We start from the raw sequence: 23,690 nt of genomic DNA on the forward strand, positions 1-23,690 counted from the left end.
GATCGTGTCTTAAAAAATTTGGACGAAACTGTTTAATTCATATGGAATAGGTTTACAATCTCTTTATGAGGTGTCTAAGTGGTAGAGTTGCATGGACTGTCAATGGAGGGATGGAAATCACTCAGATTTCATTAAAAATGTCTTCATTTGTGTTTCAAAGATGAACGAAAATCTTATAACTCAACTGTATCTCTTTCAGTTAAATAGCTAGCAACTGCACATGTAATCACGTCAAAAATAACTGATATTTACTGTATTGTGTATGAGATGACACTCAACACAATTTTATTATGTTCAATGCACTCTATTTGTCAAAGTAAAGTTTACTTTATCCTAATAATAAACTGAGTTTTAACTGCAAAATAACAAAAATGCATGAAAATGTCATCTGAATATGCAGTCATCTTGGCCCACAATAATCTAATTCCATAAACTGCTTGTTGGATTGACTGAGTAAGTAAATAGGGTCAATTTAGATTTTTATAGCAGCATATTTTATTACTTTTTTCCAAAGACCAATTTGAAATGAACCTTCTTTTATTTTTCAGATTCACCGATTGAGGCGATTTACTTCTTCTGTGTAATGAAGATACAATTTTCAAGCTCTAATTTTGTCCATTAATAATTAAGCGGCTTTTAGCGTATGTGTGTGTGTGTTTGAAGTATACGGTGACGCTGCATGTGGCTGCCTGTCACAGAGCAGAGGATTCTGGCCCATTTTAAGATCCGAGGTGCGGTTGAACCACATGTCGTTTCGTAGTCATTTTATCCCGGCCACCTGTAGCCCAGCGAGGGAGCAACAGTAAATCACGTGACCGCTTCCCCGAGACGAAACCCTAATCCCGAGCCTGATCGGGCCGGTCCAGGGATGTAGGCGATGGTGAAACTCGAGGCGACAGCTTCACCAATGAAGAGGCGGAAAAGTGGTCCCTGCGCTCGCCTTGTTGTGTCAGCACGGCCCCATTAATGTCACTTTAGTGCCAGCGGCCCCTCCCTCTGCACGTGCTGTAAGTGTGTGTGAGCAAGAGCACAGGAGCGGGAATGAGCGGGAATGCGGGGTGTGTTCCGGCCCTGGTGGATACTCTACACCCTCTTCACGCCTGACGGGCTGTCAGAGGTTATTAGCGTGACCCGGCGACCATCCTCGGGGAGAATACGAGATCTCGCTGATGCGCTCGGAACTGATCCGCACTGGAGGAAGCAGGTGAAGAACATGGGCATGAAAACAAGCTTCACCTGCTTATTTACACAAATATATTCATAATTCATTTGTTCTGTAACAAAATACCAAGAGCTGCTTACATACACACAATTTAGTGCATCACAAGTATGAAAGCTAAGTGCAACCCAGAATGCATTGCAGCAAGCTCCCAGAATGCACCGTGAGAGTCATTTCAAAAGTTCAAAACTGTTCAAAAGTTTAAGGTCAATAATTCAAAAGATCAAATGTGACAATAAAGACATTTATAATATGACAAAAGTTTTCTATTTCAAATAAATGCTGTTCTTTTAAACTTTGTATTCTTCAAAGAATCCTGAAAGAAAATGTATCACCGTTTTCACAGAAATATTAAACAACACGACTGTCTTTAGCATTGAGAATTATAAGAGATGTTTCTTGAGCAGCACATCAGCATCAAGTTATTTTAAATTGTAATAATACTTCACAATATTACTGTTTTTACTATAATTTTGATCAAATAAATAAAAAAACCATCTTCAAACTTTTGAATGGAACTGTATTTCCACCAACAGTGGTTAAAAATGAGTGGAATAAAAAATAAAAACCCTAATAATTAATTTGTTAAAAATAATAATAATCACATACAAAGTTCATATTTGAAAATATTCAAATAACCAACTTTTGTGGTGCGTGGCATTTGAGTTGCTGCCCGTTTTATAATGACACTTTTGTATGATTTACTATTTTGGTTCAATCACCACTAGATGTCTAATCTGGTTCTTGAAGCAAAACCAGTTGAGAACCACTGCCTTACTGCCTTTTATGTGGTTTTGGAAGTCTCAAAATGTTCCCAAATGTTTCCCATATGATAAAGTCCCGTATGTGGAAATTTCAAGCCGCAAACCAAACGCCATTTTCACCCAAAAAACAAAAAACAAAAAAAACACACATCAACTTAACATGCACTTATATGCTTAACATGTGTTCACTGTTCACATGTAAAATCATGTCATGTGCTACACAAAATATGCATAAACAGCTATATGTGGAAAACAAGACTGACAGTAATTCACTCTCTCCTAGGGTGGCAGGCCTGTGTGTTGTTGATGTGTGGCCTGGTCAGATGGTCTACCGAGTGCCCACATTTGCCACAGATCTATAGCCTCTCTCCCAGTGCAGAATCACCCCTCACCAGCCTGGTGTACAGCAGCTGATCTCTGACTCTAACCACCAGTTAAACCCGACTCACTGGGGTATTTGGGATCTGGTGAATTACACTTCTCACAAGACATTCTCCGTAGGGTTTGTTCTAAACCTCTAACCCTGAACATTAAAATTCAGCAATTCTTTCAGTCTGAACCGCTTACAGACTCCATTCAAATCAGACAGATGTTTTGATAGCAACTCTGATTTAAACTTCAGTAAAAATGGCCTTGATGTTGGTAAGATTGAATTGTTTCCATGAATTCAATGATTTATTTGCATATAGTGACTCTAAAATGTTCATAAAAGTATCAACATTTACATTCAAATGTTTTCTTAAAAATATATGTACACAACTGTTCAAAAGTTTGGGGGTTTTAAATGTTTTTAAAAGAAGACTTTAAAGGGTTAGTTCAAACAAAAATGAAAATTCTGTCATTTATTAGTCCCTTGTGTCGTTCCACATCCTTAAGACCTTCGTTCATCTTTGGAACACAAATTAAAGGATTGGTTCACTTTCAAATTAAAATTTCCTGATAATTTACTCACCCCCATGTCATCCAAGATGTTCATGTCTTTCTTTCTTCAGTCGAAAAGAAATTAAGGTTTTTGATGAAAACATTCTAGAATTATTCTCCTTATAATGGACTTCAATAGAGCCCAAACGGTTGAAGGTCAAAATTAGAGTTTCAGTGCAGCTTCAAAACATAGAGAGAAACCATCGCTTATTTATTTATTTTTTTTTAAATATATAAAAATTCAATACGTTTTAACAATAAACGCTCATCTTGAACTAGCTCTCTTCTTCTCTATTTGAATTCCAGCAGTGTAGACACTGCTAAGTGTATTACTGCCCTCCACAGGTCAAAGTTTGAACTAATTGTTATATACTTATATGCACTAGCATATTGTATATGACAATTTAGTTCAAACTTTGACCACAGGAGGGCAGTAATACACTTAGCAGTGTCTACACTGCTGGAATTCAAATAGAGAAGAAGAGAGCTAGTTCAAGATGAGCGTTTATTGTTAAAACATATAGAATAAAAAAAAAAATAGAAAATGAGCGATGGTTTCTCTAGATAAGACCCTTATTCCTCATCTGAGGTCGTGTAGAATGCTTTGATGCTGCAATGAAACTGTAATTTAGACCTTCAATCATTTGGAGGCCATTGAAGTCCACTATATGGAGAAAAATCCTGGAATGTTTCATCAAAAACCTTAATTTCTTTTCCACTGAAGAAAGAAAGACATGAACATCTTGGATGAGATGGGGGTGAGTAAATTATCAGGAAATTTTAATTTGAAAGCGAACTAATCCTTTAAGATTTTTTTGATGAAGTCTGAGATGTTTCTGTCTCTCCATAGAGATCCAACGCAACTACCACTCCACAGTCCAGAAAGGTAGGAAAAAGACATCATTGATGTACTCCATGTGACTCCAGTGGCTTAAACTCAATTTTATGAAGCAACGTGAGTATTTTGTTTGCGCAAAAAAACATAATTTACCACTTAAATTGAGTTTAAGCCACTGGAGTAGCATACGTCAATGATGACTTTTTCCTACCTTTCTGGACCTTGGAGCGTAGTTGTGTTGGGTCTCTATAGAGAGACAGAAACCTCTCAGACTTCATCAAAAAGATCTTAATTTCGGTTCCGAAGATGAACAGACGAAGTTCTTACGGATGTGGAATGACATGACGGCGAGTAATAAACGACAGAATTATAATTTTTGGGTTAACTAACCCGTTAAGTGAATAACAGATCTTTACTGTATTTTAGTTGCATTAAACATTTTGAATGTAATTGGAAGCACTGACTAATTGAAATAATAATTCTTGTAGGAAAAGAAATTTTTAGAGCAAATACATAAATATTGAGATATCGGATATCATCAAAAGGCTGAAAAATAAGATAATAAATATTTGCCCAACCATAATTTGCAGCAATGCCATTAAGTACGATTTCCATTATAAAAACACATCTACTATCAGACACACAATTAAACGTATGTATTCATCAGATAAGGTGTGTTCACATGCACGCACGGATACAGCAGTTCCTTGAATACAAAACACTGGAGGACACTCAAAGTCTCTCTGCCTCCCTCAGTGCATCAATAAATAAAGCAAACAGCATTAAGCATAACTTGAACTATATGATTGAGGCTCTAATTTAATAGCAGTAGTATTAGTGTTTTAAGGTTTGGCCATTTAGGTGAAACTCTAAGCCGATGTGGGAGTAATTTGGCCGTAAGGAAATTGATTCTGACCATCAGGCAGTTTCTCATGTTCAAACAGAGGCTGCAGTTAAACAGGATCATTGCTGTTAAACACATTACCCAGGTACCCCCTCTGCTCACAGCCAATGATTATATGTCCACGCTGAGGGATTGAAATTCTGCGCAAATATAGAAATGATCACAGAGCATGACTGGAAGGGAGAATTAAAGCCATCCATTATGCCGCAGGAGACTATGATGCAGATGTTTCATATGTCGAGGATTATTAATGGATCTACACTGTAACATAAGAGCCAGTTTTGATGTATGTACACACTTGTCAGCGGACCTTATCGTATTTGTTAACGGTGAGAAGGCCTACCTGCTGCCTGTTGCTTTAAGGAAGAAGAACAAGAACCTGCTAAGAACCTTAAAAACACGAACGAAGATCTTAGGCTGGTCCTTTATGACTGTTGTTTGTCAGACATGTCATGATCCCCACTGTAAGTCATGTCACACTGTAGGATCTCAGTAGTCATTAAAGGATTAGTCCTCTTTTAAATAAACTTTTCCTGATCATTTCCTCACCCCCATGGCTTCCAAGATGTCTTTCTTTTCGTCAGTCGAAAAGAAATTAAGGTTTTTGATGAAAACATTCCAGGATTATTCTCCTTATAGTGGATTTCAATGGCCTACAGACAGTTGAAGGTCAAAATGACAGTTTCAGTGCAGCTTCAAAGGGCTTTAAACGATACCAGACGAGGAATAAGGGTCTTATCTAGCAAAACGATCAGTCATTTTCAAAAAAAATACAACTGAACGGAACGAACGCGGCGCCAGTTTCGTTTTCTTCCGTAAGTAGGACAGGCGTAGGACATACAGCGTTTTAAAGAATGCAGAAAGCGGAAGTACGTTGAAGGCGATATTTTGTGTTTATAAAGCATATACAGTTGTATTTTTTTCGAAAATGACCAATCGTTTTGCTAGATAAGACCCTTATTCCTCGTCTGGTATCGTTTAAAGCCCTTTGAAGCTGCACTGAAACTGTCATTTTGACCTTCAACTGTCTGGAGGCCATTGAAGTCCACTATAAGGAGAATAATCCTGGAATGTTTTCATCAAAAACCTTAATTTCTTTTCGACTGAAGAGTGAAAGACATGGACATCTTGGATGACATGGGGGTGAGTAAATTATCAGGAAATGTTTATTTAAAAGTGAACTAAAGCTTTAATGTCAGAGTGTATGGCAGTCAGGACGTGTTAAAAACTGACTCACACAAGAAGACTCATCCAGAGTTTTGTCCAAGGATCAAACAAATCTTTTAGGATTTACAAAATCTGTTTTAGATGGCCACAATCGTACAGTGTGAATCTTGCTTTAGGCCGGAGGTCGGCAACCCGCGGCTCTTTAGCGCTCCCCTAGTGGCTCCCTGGAGGTTTTTCAAAAATGTATGAAAATGGAAAAAATATATTTTTTGTTTTCATATGGTTTTTGTAGGAGGACAAACACAAACATTCTTAACGTCTTCCAATGCTGTAAAAATGTGTATAGCCTAATACATATTTAATTTCAACATTCCTGTCAACGAAGATTTGCATCATAGCCATCGACGACGTCACTTTCCCGCTGAAAGCGCGCTCCCTCAGCTGGACTGAGTGGCAAAAGAACCTGCTGCATGACTAGATTTAATAGGAAAAACTGCGAAAAAACGCGAGTAAAAACAACCGAATTACACTAAAGGTTGGACTCGAAAGTGTTTCTTACAACTTGTCAAATAAACCTAATCCATGAATATAGACATGCAGCCTGGAGTCATGTTTCCTGACATTTATATGTGCCTGATTTGACGCCGGGGAAATACATAAAGCAAATCTGCCTGTGAATCATGGGCGTCGGAACCATTGTATGTGGGTGGAACAAGACCCACTTTTTAAGACCAATGATATTGGGCCCACTCACTTTTACCGTCTCTAATTCAGCATTTGTCTAATCCCCCATCAGGTGATGCTACTCCACAAACCACCTACAGAGCATAAAAAATACCAAAGATAAAAATATTTTTTAAAACATTGCCAAGTAAAACGCTGCGTTTATATAGAACTGTCTCTTTACGACCACAACAAACAGGACACTTTTCAGACGCGCATTCCAACTTCGCCTCAGCGCCAGGCGCAAGTCAAACGAGCGCGGAAAAGGTAGGCCTAGCTTCAACAGTGAACTGCGGTCAGATGAGATGTTGTCAGGCTATGTCAGTAAAACTCCAACCAGCCGTTAGGCGATAGCCTACTGTGCTCGAAGCGTGAACCCAAGAATTGCTCGAGCAAATGCGCCGGCGCGCGCTGCATATTACTTTATTATGGCTTAAAGCGCTAAAGAAACTACGGGCATGCACCGTATTTCTGTTGTAAATTAAGTCATGAAATTACCAAACATGTGATTAAAGCTGCCTCAATACTGTGCATGCATGTATGTATTTGTTGACATAGTTTTAAAGCTATTGTTATCCAATTTGTTGGCCTTAAAACTTATTAAAATGCATATATGTACACCAAGGAAATCAAAATTTTCTCGGGGGACCATGCCCCCGAATTCATTGAATGTAAAGGTTTGTGTCTCGTTGTTCTATTCAAAAAAAAAAAAAGATGGAAAATGTTTAATAGATGATTTGTCAACATAATACATAACAATACAATATAAATGGAATGATTTTACCTCAAAATCCAACAATTTGACACAAAATGAGAACTGCAAAATCCTGCCGTTTCTGTGAATTGCACTGATCCATTTGCTTCTTTTTTCTGTAGCTTTCAGCAGATTTTAAATATATAACTTACCTCGGGAATACCTCATTATGTATTTGTAGCCTACTTAATCATTTTGATAGCTAATATACAGCCTGTTTTTCCTTCATATAAGGCTTATATAAGGCTTTTAATTTTTTGCTGCTCCAGACAGATTTGTTTTTTGTTTTTTTTGGTCCAATATGGCTCTTTGAACATTTTGGGTTGCCGACCCCTGCTTTAGGCAGAATATACCCAATGTTTATTCCCTATGCAAGTTCATATGACTCACTAAATTTTAAGTCTTCAGAGGTCATACAGTTTTGAGTGAGAAAACTAGACACACAAAGACACATCATAAAGTTAAAACATAGAGGATGCTAAAATAATGCAATAAACATTAGCTAAATAACATAAAATGTAACTAAAACACCCTAATGTGCATTACTGATAACATAATCAGTGACCTGTCACACATCTTTCACTAAAATTATGTAATTCATAGTTTTTACTTGCAAAAAAAAAACATAAATGTAACAGCATTTTACAGTAAAATTACATGTGTTAACCTTTTTACATAGATTAACACATGTATGCATATGTTTAACCTTTTTTGTTTAACCATATATTGTAAGGTAACTTACGTTACTAATTTGTTCTTTTTATATCTTAATTCTTAGTCACTGACACAATGACTCTTGACCTTAAACCTCATTCAGTGAATGATGATATTTGGATTGTTTGACATGCAAAACTATTGTATGGCTTCAGAAGACTTAGAATATATTGCATGAATAATATAAAAACAAACTATAAAACATTGTTATGTAAATCACAGAGAATCGGGGAAGGTGCTTTTATCCATTAAGCATAAAAAAGTATCCAATCAAAACAGAGGTCATTTACATACATATAGGGTCTAAATAGTATAATAGCAAAAAACAGTCTGTTTAACTCTAATGGTCAAAGAGAGGTTGAAAAGGTAATATAAAATTCAGTTATGACTGTTTTTAGAGCAAAAACTTGACTGACATTTTAAGTGGACTTCAGGGACAAAAATAAAGTGCTAGAAAAGTGTAGAATATTGCTTTTGCTGGGCATACATTCTCTCTTAATGAGGCATAACATGCATACACACTCTCAAATGCATCCTCTCTCTAAAACACATTGAAACACACCTCATCTTGACTTGCACATCTCCAGGGTTTCTGTGGCCAATGCTCCCTGCAGTGTGGCTGCCCGACAGGAGGCATTTACCGTACACTCCACCCTTCCCTAAGTACAAACAATCACAAAAGCACTGATGGCAGTAAACAGAACCAAAGCCACAAACCCACTTCCAGCTCCTTCAGTAATGCAGCCGACCACAGTCACAGAAATTCAGAGTGCTCCAGCGTCCCGTGATCCGTCAGGTACATCCGCACACACAGTTCACTTTACAAGCCTAAGAAAAGTTGTATTGCTCAGCGCTTGGTCTTTTTGTTTCCTCAGTCCCATTCAAAGTTATGTGCCATTTCAACTTAGCCTCATATGTTTCTCCTAAAATTCCTTTGAAGAAATTATGACATTCAGAGCTATGAAATGAATGTGATGTGCATAAGAAGAAAGAGATGAGATCTTCTTGAGTTCATGCTGATATCTCTGACCTTTGATTGCAGTTTTTGGTAACGTTTGAAATCACTTCTGAAACTCTAAAGGAGACACATGTGAGATAACTGGGGACTTTTACTCAGGAGAACATTTGAGGGTCATTTTTGTGTGAACCAGAATTTTTTCAGCTGGTTTGTGACAGCACAAAACCATCACTTCAAAAATCAGCAAATTTTTTTAATGGCTCTTATGCTCACCAAGGCTGTTATTATGTGATCAAAAATACAGTAAAATCATGAAATATTATTGCAATTTTAAACAACTGTTTTCTATTTGAATATAATATAAAATTTAATTTATTCCAGTGATGCAAAGCTGAATTTTCAGCATCGTTACTCCAGTCTTCACTGTCACATGATCCTTCAGAAATCATTCTAATATGCTAATTTGCTGTTCAAGAAACATTTCTTATTATTATCAATGTTGAAAACAGCTGCTTAATAATTTTGTGGATACATTTTTTTCAGGATTCTTTGATGAATAGAGCATTCAAAAGAACAGCAATTATTTGAAATATTAATCTTTTGTAACATTATAAATGCATTACTGCCACTTTTGATCAATTTAATGCATCTTTGCTGAATAAAATTGTTCTTTTTTTCTCTCTTTTTAGTGTAATTGTGAACCAGTTTTTAAACGTCTTGTTTGTATTTAGATCTATATTTGAGGAACTCTGGTACTAACACACTCCACTTACCCATTTTCTGTACCTCTCTTTTCCGTTCCTCGAGTCATTCATGGGTAACACTGGCATCGCAACAGAGGGCTGACATTAAAGTGACTGACTGTAATAAGATATAAAGACCGAAATTATTAGATTTTATTGAAACCGCAGTTACTGGCGCAGTAACGCAGTGCCATTCAACTGTGAACGCACAAGGAAAGAGCCAAGACAGCAAGAAATGGCCCTGATTATACTGCACCAACCCACCACAAATATATAACATCCCTACACACAGACCTACAGCTATGCCATCAAACTGAGAGGTATGAAGGTTTTGAATATATAAAGTCAAACAGTGCCAGATACAGGGGGGTCTGAGGCCTTCAAATGAAGTCAAAACAAAAGGTTTGGAAAATCTTAAAGGTACACCATGTAACTTTTTGGTCCTCTAGCGGTTAAAAACAGCAACAACAACAACTACAGCAGCAATGTTTTGCGGAAAAACATTGCGCAAAACATTGCTGAAACATCCGTTTTGGCTCTGCTTGACTGTGTAGATGAATATGGTTATCCTACTGCTCATTAAACCTTCACTGCTAGGCTCAAGAGATATAACCAGTTTAGATGGAAAGAATTTAAAGCTGATCACATTACTGTAGCTTTACCTATTAATAGACATGGTACTTACTTGAAAATAAATTCCAGCACAGCGTTACAACAACAATAACGAAATGACCCTAAATAATGCTTTACAATGAACTCTGTTAGCTACATATGGCAGTTTATCTGTTCAATGCACCCTAGAATTGAAAATTGAATTTACCTCGGCATAGTTAAATAATGAGAGTTCTGTACATGGAAATGACATAGGCTGCGTCCCGAAATCGCATACTTCCCTACTATATAGTATGCGAAAAACAGTATGCGATGCGAGTAGTATGTCCGAATTCATAGTATTCGAAAAACAGTAGGCGAGAAGTACCCGGATGACCTACTACTTCCGCCCGAATTCTGTAGTAAGCATTCGATGGACGCTGCGCTATCCTGTGATGCCACAGGAGAGGATTCTTCATATTCATATTCAAAAATGGCGGAAAGCGGCGATATGCAGCTCATTCAAGTCCTTAAGTACCTCAGGAAAAACGGTGTTTATTGTGGTTAAATTGCACTTGTTTAACATAATGTAAGTAAATGGCTGACTTATTGAAAGTTTAAACAATGTAATGAGAAGATTAAGAGTCGGTTGTAAAAAGATGTTTAATCATTATTACTGACAGCACATCAAGCTAACGAACAGGTCGAGATAAGTTACATCCGCTTGCTAACACTGTTTTATTTAACGGAGACGTTCGTTGTTAAGCAGTTTAATGAGATTAGAAAACTTAACGGACAGCAACATTCAGGCGGTAGTAGTTTATAGGGCTCACAGTTTGTTGTTTTTTTAGAATATGTATATTATTATCATTGTATTTATTTGTATATATTGTATTTAATATTTAGGCTGTGTTGTGTATTTCTCTCGCCCTCTCTGTCTATCTACACATTTATTTATATATAATGTATTCAAGTTTGTTCATTGATTCATGTCTTTTGTTTCTCGTGTATTTTTATATGCATTCATTTTTAACAATAAATTACTTAATTTCATTGCTTCAAATCAGCCTCTGTCGTGATATTCACAGATGTATTTTTATTCTGAGGTAAAATTTCCTAGCTAAATATGTGATTATACTTTGGCATATTTAACAAGCTGTTAAAGAAAGCGTGATCTGCGAGCAGCTGACCGACGCTTCCTTTAAGCTGTTGATTGAATTATTAAAAAAATAATGCATTAATATGCATTAATAAAAAAAAACATTGCTGATGAAAGCGGAGTAGAGCAGGCCCTTTAAATTTCCGCGCTGTTGTGACGACGCATGACAAGTGACAACATTAACATGGCGGATGTAGTACGTCCGAATTCCATTCATACTACCCATATTCATACTATATAGAACGTACTGTTTTAACGGTCGAGAAGTACGTTCAAATTCAAATGTAGTACCTACTCATGTAGTATGCGATTTCGGACGCAGCCATACAGTGAGTCTCGAACTCCATTGTTTCCTCCTTCTTATGTAAATTTGATTTGTGCAAAAGACCTCTGAAGAACAGGCGAATCTCAACATAACACCGACTGTGACGCAACAGTCGGGATCATTAATATGTACGCCCCCAATATTTGCATATGCCAGCCCATGTTCAAGGCATATTAGACAAGCCAGTATTAACGTCTGGAGCAGCACAGCTGAATCAACACTTTATGCAGGTAAACAAGCAAGGACAATAGTGAAAAAAATGGCAGATGGAGCAATAATAACTGACATTATCCATTATTACATGATATTTTTAGTGATATTTGTAAACTGTCTTTCTAAATGTTTCATTAGCCTGTTGCTAATGTACTGTTAAATGTGGTTAAAGTTACCATCATTTCTTAATGTATTCACAGAGACCAGCCATGTCGTTATTTTCATTTTTCTTTCATTTTTATAATTCAAAAAATGCATCTTCATTCTTTATAAATCTCTCCAATAGTGTGTAGCATTAGCTTTAGCCATGGAGCACCATCAAACTCATTCAGAATCAAATGTAAACATCCATAAAAATAATTACCACACTTACGTGATCTGATATGCAGCATCACGAACACTTTGTAAAGATTCATTTTGAGAGAGCTGTGTGAACTTATTCTATTGTTTATAAAATGTATTATGGAATTGAGACTCTTGCCAGCTTGGGGGCGGGGAGCGCGAGCATTTAAAGGGGACACGCACTGAATTGGCGCATATTTAATTACACCCCAAAATAGGCAGTTAAAACTTTGTATATTAAAAAATCTATGGGGAATTTAGAGCTGAAACTTCACAGACACATTCAGGGGATACCTTAGACTTATATTACATCTTGTAAAAAAGTGTTCTAGGGCACCTTTAAAAAGGGTGATTCCCCAGAGGTCGGAGGTTTTAGCTAATCTAATTCAACCTTTCTTGCTCGTTGAGACAACTAACCTATGCCACTCCCACTCTCACACCATTCATGTGTCAAAGAAGCCGGAGCAACTTTTATCTAATTTCGGATATGACAAGACATGCACGGGTATGACAGGTAGAAAATATAAACACTTATAATAGGCTTACCATAGTGAATAAGGGTAAGATAATGTATTGTAACAATGTATTGTTATCATTATTTAACTTTTGTTCATTTAAAAAAAAAGGTTAGTTTAGCATACCTTTAAGTAGTTTTAAAGGGGACATATCATGAAAATCTGACTTTTTACATGTTTAAGTGCTTCAATCTGGTGCCCGGTGCGTCTACCAATGGAGAAAACGTGAAAAAGGACAACAAAGTAACTTGGTTGGTTAGCCTTTCTCTACAAGGATGTGAAAAAACAAGCCGCTCAGATTTTGCTCCCCTATAGTGACATAGAAAGGGGAACTTATTATAATATTGCCGCCTCTTAATCTACACGTTTTCACCCACATAACTGACTATGTTTATGTGAACTGTGTGTGTATTTGTCAGTTTAAACACAACAAAATATGTGAAAGAGAAGTTCCTCACCAGACTTGACGTCTGTGTGTGCAGTTCGCTCAGAAAATGATCCATTAAAAGCATTAAAACATGTGGAAATAGTAAAATTTAATGATGAAAGAAGAACGATGCTATCCCTGAGAGTGATCACGATATATATGATATACATCAAAACCAAGCATTTTTTCTGAAGCATGAGTTGTGATAGTGGAGAGGGGGCAGCATGCAGCAGCTCATTTGCATTTAAAGGCACATGCACGAAAACAGCCTGTTTTTGACTGTAGACAGAAATGGGTATTTACAACATTGATTTATAAATTGTCTGTGAGGTATATTAAGCTGAAAATTCACAGACACATTCGGGGGACATCTTACATCTTGTAATAAGGAGCATAATAGTTGCCGTTTAATTCTGCATTACTATAGGAATTATAGTAATCACAAATTTAGATATGAATAAAATGCATCTACACTGCCTTCTAATATACATGCAGTATTGCATGATGCATTGCATCAAGCTTAATGAAAAAACTGTTAATTATAAAAACGTGTTGATAAAAACAATTAAATCTAGCCTCATTAATACTGTTACAGTATTACAGTGCTAACTTAACAGTATGATATAATGACAATGCCAAAAGACAATTTGGGGCATATACAGGTCGAACCTCAAGAGATTATACCCTAAACAACCAAAATGATGTTTATTATGTAGCAGTGCATGTAAGAATAATGATATAGGACATATTGTATTTAGTGTATTATTGATAAAACTATGCATTTATTAAACATACAGAATGTTTAGTCTTCAATGAACGTGATGGACAAGCATTTGCTGCAGCTGGATGAATGGAAGTCCTTGTCTCTTCCTGTGTGTTTGTGTGTGGTGTGTGTAGACGGTTTCTCCACCACCTCATTGGCTTTGGGTTTCAAACTCAGTGGCCGCAGTGGTGGTCTGCGCAAGACTCCTTTACCCATCTGGTCTGGAGTGATCTGTAGCTGTGCTCATTGTATCTGGACAGGAAAATACCACACACGCCAACAGTGGCCGCAGTCGTCCAGACCTGCACGCGGTCGCAGCATTAAAATAACCATGACAGGAGGCCACACATGGATCCTCAGGTGGGTATGAGGTTAGGCCATAGTGCATTAGGTTCTATAAACAGTAAAAAAAAGTGACTTCTGGACGGTATTGTTGATCCAATCAGAAGACTTCGAGGCGCTGTCTATTTCTAGTGGAAATGACCAAAAATGGCTAACATAGCTTACAGCACATTTAATGCTGCCCTTAAGTCAAATCAAAATGATCATATTTATGAAGTGAGTTAGTTTAAAGCAGGATTATTACAGTTAACTGGAACTAAGGGCACATTTACATGACAACAATGTACTAAAAACGGAAAAGTTTTTCCTTTAGTTTTTCACGTACAGACGACAACGTTGCCAAAACAATCCCCGTTCACACGGATCCGCGAAAACGATTACTAATGCTGTACCTTGCCTGGCCAGTTGTTGTCGATGTCACTTTAATAAAGAAAAACTATGCACCTATAGACCGAACACGTAATACACATGCGTTTTCACAAATTCGCGTTTTAGTTTACACGGGGACGATAACGGTATCGTTTTCAAAATGTGCACTTTGAAACCAGTTTTCAAAAGTTTGCGTTTTCAGGCCCCCAAAACCTTGTTTTCTTGTAAATGAACTGCCAAAATGCATAGAAAGTGTCCGTTTTTAGTTAAAAATGCTGTTGTGTAAAAATAATAATAATAAATAAATAAAAAGCATTTTTGTTGCTTTCGTTAATATAATAAATATAAAATAAAAAAAAAAATTCAACACTTTATTTCTTATTTCATTTAGTTTAATGTGATGTACTAAAAATAACTAAAGCTAAAATAAAAATATATTTAATTATAAAAATGTCAAGAACATAAAATTACTAAATCTAACTCAAATAAAAATGGAATTAAAAAAGATTAATAAAAACTATAATAGTATCTGAATGATAGTAAAATAACACTGGTTTGCAAGTGTGTTTTTGATTTCAAACTACCAGTCTGTCATTTTTATCCCGTGTTTCGCTCAACAGCATCCACATTATTTCATGGAAAGAGACTGTAAATAAAAGGTCATAAGTTCTGCCTCTTGTCTAGATTCATCTGGAACGGCAATAAAAATGAAGTGGAAAATACTGGGCAGGGTCTTCTGGATCAGATCACTGTGTTAGTGGATTTGGAAAGCATGTTACTGCAGTAATTCTGTCATGTCATCAGGATTTTGTAGTTTCTTAAAAGCCGTTCCATTACGGATCTCTAGTCAATGATCCAATTTTGCTGCTGTAGATCGATTTTCTTGAGCGAAAAATTTGTCGATTGTAGTTATCGTCCAAATCGTGCCACATTTGTTCAGATTTATAATTCAGTAACATGTTTTTTGACTTGTGCAAGCATTACATTTTGTCATCAATTCCGATTCATGTCAGAGACTCTAGCTTTCCCCAACACGATGCACGTGGGAACCTGGTAGCCCGCATGGAGCCTGTGAGTCGCCCGCAGATCATGTTCTATAATATAATTTTTTTCATAATTCTTACATGACATGAAGGATTCTGTATATTATACAAAATATATATGAAAAAATATATATATAAAAAAATCCTGCATTTTCACGCACAAAATGTGTGTGTGTATGTGTTTATATACAGGATTATGTGACACTTTAAGACTAGAATAGTGATGCTGAAAAATGGCATCACAGGAAAAAAATGCATTTTAAAATAAATTCAAATAGAAAAAGTTATTTTAAATTGTAAAAATATTTTACAATATTACAGTTTTTACTGTATTTTTATCAAATAAATGCAGCCTTGGTGAGCATTAAAGACTTTTTTCAAAAAGCATAAAAAATCTATTTCTATCTATTTTTGTGCATGTAAACACAGTCTGGAGACTACAGCTCCAGAGAGAGAAAAAATAATCACAGAAAATGAATGATGTACAGTGTAACCAGAACAGATCTGTACACCCAACATGTGACAGTGAGAGAATATGAGCTGATGAGAAACTAGTGCAGATGATCACTTCTGATGCACTGATCAATAATTGGAATGAATCTGACGTGAGATTGAATATTAATTTCACTGCTTCTAAATCAAAGGATCCTGTCAAAGCTCAAAACCCTGTAATGCTGAACAGGGCACACACACATACAAACAGCACAGGGCATGTACACACACTCGGTCTTAGTGTTGGCTTCAGATGAGAGCTGGTTTGGTTAGCAGGTGTGTGTGAGCCAGACAAAACTCTTCTGGCGCCACTCACGCATTTCCAGTGTGTGACTGCCAACCCCCCCTCCCCACTTCCTCTCCTGTCAATCATCAACCGCCACACACTAGTACATACTCAAATAGGCACACACACTCTGATCCAACAAAAATTCTACAAGCATAAGTGTATGTGCATAGGCTGTAGAGCTAAGCCCAGGAATGAGTCAAATATCAGTTATGAAAAAATTAATTAAAACTATCTGCATTAATTTTTAATTTGTCTAGTTTGATCTTAATGTTACAGATGAAGTGTGTCATTTCGTCAATGTTAAAATACTTTCGCCTATCACAGCTTCAAATACAGAGAAAATTTGTAGGTTGAGCATCTAACTCAAATCAGATGAACGTTGTGCGCCATTCAGATTTGAGAAAACATGATAAATTCCAATTTATTTGAACTAAATTTGAATTGAGGTAGAAAACAGGATGCAGCAAATGCAGTTGAATGTAGCAAGCAGAACATTTAAATGTTATACTGTAATGTAAGAAGAATTACTAATCAATTTATGGATGGATGGATGGATGGATGGATGGATGGATGGATGGATGGATGGATGGATGGATGGATGGATGGATGGATGGATGGATGGATGGATGGATGGATGGATGGATGGATGGATGGATGGATGGATGGATGGATGGATGGATGGATGGATGGATGGATGGATGGATGGATGGATGGATGACCTATGCTGAATTTCTTTGCATTCCAATACAACTTCCGGTTGGGTGTAGCCAATTCGATTCAAATTCGCACTCACGAATTAATCAGTTTTGCATGTTGCACAACCTTAGTAGGTCTATCACGAGGAAATACCTATGCTTTCTTTTGTTCGAATGATTGGTTATTTCCTTAAGTCATGTGACACAAACAAAACGTAGTCTCATTATATACGGAGGGAAAACAAATCTCAGTTACCACAGTTACCAGACTAAGAGATTTTTCTGTTTTTAGAAAGAAACATGCCTAAACATTGTTGTGGAGATCTTCAAATAATAAAAAATCCAAAAATCCTTTCAGCAGGTTGTCTGTGTGTGTGCGTGTGTGTGTGTCTGTCTGTGAGAGAGAGTTTGGAAATGTACTCCATCAATCCATGCATTAAAGGAGAACGGGAAAAAAAGGGATAGAGGATGGAGAATTTTCTGACCACATGCAGGCGTCTGGCTTCCTACTTAGACACTGTGTTTAAACCATCGCTCCATAAAGAAAAGAGGCCTTCAAAGTCACTGACTTCCCATTGGGCCACAAATTGTCACAGCAACCGGTGGCCAATCTTAAACCGCTATGACCAAGCAGGGGAAGTGAGATCATACGCCTGCACGGCTTGGCAGAGGGCATCCGAATACCCCTCGCTATGCACATGTGGGCCTGTTAAACATGGTGGGAAGGACAGAGGCCTTCAGCGAACCACAGCGCTCCTTAATGCATCCCAGAAAACCCTCAGCCTGTACGAACCCCTTTAAAAACTCCCGTCTCTCTCAGTTACGGCTGCTTACTTACTGCGGTTAATACTCCCATCCAAGTCCAGCAAGCTCTGATTCAGCTCTCAGAAGCTCGATTTTCCGTGCCGCTTCATCCCCCCGGTCGGGCTGATTCGGGATGTTTCCACACAGATGAAAGAGTGTGAGCTTCAGCAGAGATGATATAATCGTTTCCAGCTCACACTGGAAGGATATCCTATGATCACACAGACAAAAGGGAGAGAAGGAAGAAAGACATGACAAGTGTGCATTAAGACAAACAGACACATGGTTCATTGGCATGCTGAGCTCCTCTCTGGCAGCGTGCAATGAGTTTATTCATTTGTATCATCTGAGAAGGTGAACAAAACCCTCTTTCACAAGGCCAGGACCTTTTGGGAAGGCTCAAATTTTATCAATATAACACACATTGTCAGAGTTGGTAGAGGTGGGTTGAAAGGTCGAATGTGTGTCAATCTACATTAGCAGCAACTGCTAACAATTGACTCACAATTGATTTCAATAGTGTTTGCCGATAATGTGTTGCTAATCTAAACCTGTGATACACTAATACACATAAAAATACATAGTATAAATAAGTAGTAAATGAAGTACTCATTCATTTTTAATTATACTGATGAATATTGAATGAATTTTATTTTTTTCGCTTTATCCACCATCTCAGACAATCTCATCTCAATGCGCTATGGGACTGCCATCAACAAGAAAGATACTGCAATGCATTTTAAACTTTTTTTTTAAAAGATGTAATATAAGTCTAAGGTGTCCCCTGTGAAGTTTCAGCTCAAAATACCCCATAGATTTTTTTAATTCATTTTTTTTAACTGCCTAATTTGGGGCATCATTATAAATGAGCCGATTCAGGGTGTGTGGCCCCTTTAAATCTCGTGCTCCACGCCCCAAGAGCTCACGCTTGCCTTAAACAACATAAAAAAAGTTCAAACAGCTAATATAACCCTCAAAATGGATCTTTACAAAGTGTTCGTCATGCAGCATGTCTAATCGCGTAAGTACAGTGTTTATTTTGATGTTTACATTTGATTCTGAATGGATTTGAGGCTATGCTCCATGGCTAACGGCTAATGCTACACTGTTGGAGAGATTTATAAAGAATGAAGTTGTGTTTATGAATTATACAGACTGCAAGTGTTTAAAAATGAAAATAGCGACGGCTCTTGTCTCCGTGAATACAGTAAGACACCATGGTAACTTTAACCACATTTAACAGTACATTAGCAACATGCTTATGAAACATTTAGAAAGACAATTTACAAATATCACTAAAAATATAATGTTATCATGAATCATGTCAGTTATTATTGCTCCATCTGCCATTTTTCGCTATTGTTCTTGCTTGCTTACCTAGTCTGATGATTCAGCTGTGCACATCCAGATGTTAATACTGGCTGCCCTTGTCTAATGCCTTTCATAATGTTGGGAACATGGGCTGGCATATGCAAATATTGGAGGCGTACACCCCGACTGTTACTGTACTGTGGGTGTTATGTTGAGATTCGTCTGTTCTTCGGAAGTCTTTTAAACAAATGAGATTTATATAAGAAGGAGGAAACAATGGAGTTTGAGACTCACTGTATGTCATTTCCATGTACTGAACTCTTGTTATTTAACTAAATAAATAATAAAATGTCTGTTGGGAAATCGAGCTAGTTCGTTTAAGTTGGTTTAGGTGGTTAACCTGCTCAAGCAGGTTATTTATGGACCATCCTGGACTATTATATCATCTATTATATCATTTAAAAGTATAATCTGTACCCATAAAAGATGGAATATACAAGGGGTCTAAGGTGAATCATGAAATTTCTTCTCTAGAGATAATAACTTTGTTTATAAATGTTAATTAGCGCAAGAGATTCAATATAAACACAAAAACCGGAGCAGAAATATGTGCTAAAATGCAGTATGCTTAACAGTTTAAACTGGTTTTGTGGCAAAAGATGGTGAAAATCAGGAGCAGCAACGTGAAAACAAATTAGAATCTCTATCTCTCAATCTAATACTGTCTTCCATTTGATCTGATCTGTGAATCCTTGAGCTAAATGCTGGATCGATAGGAGGTCTGTTTGCACACAGCTGTGTGTCCAGAGGCTGTTGGCACGACCTGAGAATCCACAACGACTTATTGTGTAAAAACAGCATTAAAGTAAGGTCAAACAGAAAGAGAAGATCTTGAGAACTGAGGGGCACATGTTCACCATTCTGTGAAGTACATCTTTGGAACATTTGAAGAAGAACGTGTGACAACAGTATGTGAGTTTTTGAGTGCGTTTATGAGCGTTTATCAAGTAATATTTAACACCATTTTTAACAAAATATTTGAATATCTAAATATCCTAGTTTAAATATCTCAACCTGATCAAAACTTTGAAAGTGCAAAATAAGGATTGTTTCTGAATATGTTTCCCAAAGACTCCTGCCTATGGTTGATGGGGCAGATTTTTTTATTTTTTATTTTAAGGAATTAATAGCTCTATTCAGCAAGGATGCTTTAAATTGATCAAAAGTGACAGTACAGACATTTCTAATGTTACAACAGATTTCTCTTTCAAATAAATGCTGTTCTGTTGAACTTTCTTTTCAAAGAACCCTGAAAAAAAGTAGCATGGTTTCCATAAAAATATGAAGCAGCAGTTTTGTAATAATTGACATTGATAATAATAATAATAATAAGAAGAAGAAGAAGAAGAAGAAGAAGAAGAAGAAGAAGAAGAAGAAGAAGAAGAAGAAGAAGAAGAAGAAGAAGAAGAAGAAGAAGAAGAAGAAGAAGAAGAAGAAGAAGAAGAAGAAGAAGAAGAAGAAGAAGAAGAAGAAGAAGAAGAAGAAGAAGAAGAAGAAATGTTTCTTAAGCAGCAAATCATCATATTTGAATGATTTCTGAAGGATCATGTGACACTGAAGACTGGAGAAATTATGCTGAAAATTCAGCTTTACCCTCACAGGAATTAATTATAATTTTAAAATCCATTCAATTAGAAAACAGTTGTTTTAAACTAATAATATTTCACTATATATATATATATATTGTATGTTTTGGTCAAATAAATGCAGCCTTGGTGAGCATAAGAGACTTCTTTAAAAATGCATTTAATTTTTTATTTTTTTAACTGGTATATGATTTTCAGACTGGCCCTTGAGAAGTGTGTTGCAGGCCTTTAGCTGAAGTTAGCTGTATTTGAGTATCACAGTCTCAATCTTTGGTTTGTGTTGTGCTCATCTTGTGTTGAAATCTAAGACAGAGCCTCATGCTTCTTTCGTTAAAGATTAAGGGAACTGAGAATGTAAATATTTCCAGCTGATGAGCTGAGCTGAATGAAACGGGCTGAAATCAAAGCCCAAGGCAATGCCTTCAACTGTCCTTATGATGGAAAAACAGCAGTAAACACACACACACAATCCAAAACTTTTTCTGCTTGATTCTATTGATGTTACATGGCGCCCCCTATTGACAAGCACCTTAGAGTAATTTTTGAGTGAAAAAAGGACATTCTCATAGTTCTTGCACAATTATGTGTAAAATAAGGGTCTAAACATCACAGACTGAGCTCTTATGAATACTTGAAGTGTGTGCCTGCAACGATTAGATAGATAGATAGATAGATAGATAGATAGATAGATAGATAGATAGATAGATAGATAGATAGATAGATAGATAGATAGATAGATAGATAGATAGATAGATAGATAGATAGATAGATAGATAGATAGATAGATAGATAGATAGATAGATAGATAGATAGATAGATAGATAGATAGATAGATAGATAGATAATTGTTCCTCTGGGAGACAGAAAGGCATTGCTACACACAATCCTCTGGACCTCATTTGATGTGTGCTATAATTTATTTTAATTGGTAATTTATTGGATTTATTGCTATCAGTGAGCAGTTATCTCTGTGGTTTTCTTTTAGAAATCTGTAGACACGCTGGTCTTTCATATTAACCTTGGCGCACGGAAATATCCCATGTGACAGGGTTGGCGGCATTACCCTTGCATTACACATAGTGTTCAAATACAAAAGTGTTTTTGGAGTTTCTCATTTTATTAGGATAATTATGAAAATATCCATAAGCCTGTTGTGCTCATGAGTGCCCCTGGGATACAAGCAATGACAGTTTACTTCCAAAGCATAAAATCAGTCCAGAGAATTACGTCTGATCAGATAAGTTGCATATGATTACTGACGCTCAACGTGGCCTTGAGTTACCAGACTGCTGACATGAGATGTGCATGTGATTCAGATTGTACATGGGCTGCTGTTGTGTCACAATGTGGGGTGTGTGTCTGTTTTTCACTTGTAAACTTTCACCTGGAGACATAGATTTTGCAGAGATGTGGATGTATGCAAAGCAATAACACGAAACAATTAAAAAAGTTATTCAATTTTGTCATCATAACACTGTTTGTGGAATGTTTGCAGAAACAGGTGTGTAAAATGCATTCTGGGACATTTTGGTCTCTGGTGCTCACCAAGGCTGCATCAGTAAAAACAGTAATATTGTGAAATATTATTACAATTTAAAATAACCGTTTTATATTCTAATATATTTTAAAATGTAAATTATTCCTGTGATGCAAAGCTGAATTTTCAGCATCATTTCTCCAGTCTTCAGTGTCACATGATCCTTCAGAAATCATTCTAATATGTTGATTCGCTGCTCAAGAAACATTTACTATACTTTTCAATGTTGAAAACAGTTGTGCTGCTTCATATTTTTTTGTGGAAACCATAATACATTTTTTCAAGATTCTTGGATAAATAGGAAGTTCAAAAGAACAGTGTTTATTTGAAATAAAAATAGTTTGTAACATAAATGGTTTTTTTTTTTTCACTTTGAACAATTTACTGCAATTTCGCTGAATTAAAGTATTAAATTCTTTTTTAAAAATTCTGACCGACCCCATTGGTAGTGTATATAAACTAAACAAATTTCTATATAGGTGCATTACATATCTATCAGGAAGGCATATAAACATTTTTCAAAACTTTGTCAAGCAAATATTTCAAAGTTTACCTCAACAAGCTTTATGCTTTTCAAATTTAAAGAGACAGTTGAATTTCTTTGAACTTCCTTACATTTAAAATTCAAATGGAACTCTGCATCCTGTTTGCTACCTTAATTCAAATTATAGAATATAAATGGATTTCTAAAAGGCATTCTCAATTCAATGCAGAATATCATTTTTTAAACTTTCAGGGCTAAGGCTGAAAAAGTGAGCAAATTCTATTGCAGTAGCTGTTTCAGGCATTATTTTCATAAACATGCACAAGTGGTTTGACGCTCGATAAGCAAGCCACCTGACAATACTCTTTGTGTGCATGTCTGGACCCTCCCTTGGTGGGTAAGTGAGCTGGTGAAGTCAAAGCTTTGTTTGGTTTGGCCTGTTCAAGCTCATGCTCATGGGCAGCGGAAATGAAAGAAATAGTAATTAGGGAAATGGAATGATTTTATTGGCAGTGTTTTCTATACCAGTTACAACCCAGATGTCAGGCAGCTGAACACACTGGGGCTGGTCTGAACCATGAAACAAAATGGAGGATGCGTCCATTTATCAAACAACACTATAGTTTATGTAGTTTTCT

General features: G+C 36.5%; 1 long non-coding RNA gene across 1 annotated transcript in view; it reads right to left on the reverse strand.

The window, feature by feature from the left end:
* The window catches only part of LOC137020010 (uncharacterized), a 43,353-nt gene that overhangs the window by 19,262 nt on the left and 401 nt on the right, over nucleotides 1-23,690 (reverse strand). Inside the window, exon 2 of the long non-coding RNA XR_010895141.1 lies at nucleotides 18,109-18,285. This is a non-coding gene — a long non-coding RNA (uncharacterized lncRNA). The remainder of the gene's footprint in view (nucleotides 1-18,108; nucleotides 18,286-23,690) is intronic.

The sequence above is a fragment of the Chanodichthys erythropterus genome, chromosome 5, assembly GCF_024489055.1.
Source record: "Chanodichthys erythropterus isolate Z2021 chromosome 5, ASM2448905v1, whole genome shotgun sequence".
In the NCBI taxonomy this organism is placed as follows: Eukaryota; Metazoa; Chordata; class Actinopteri; order Cypriniformes; family Xenocyprididae; genus Chanodichthys; species Chanodichthys erythropterus.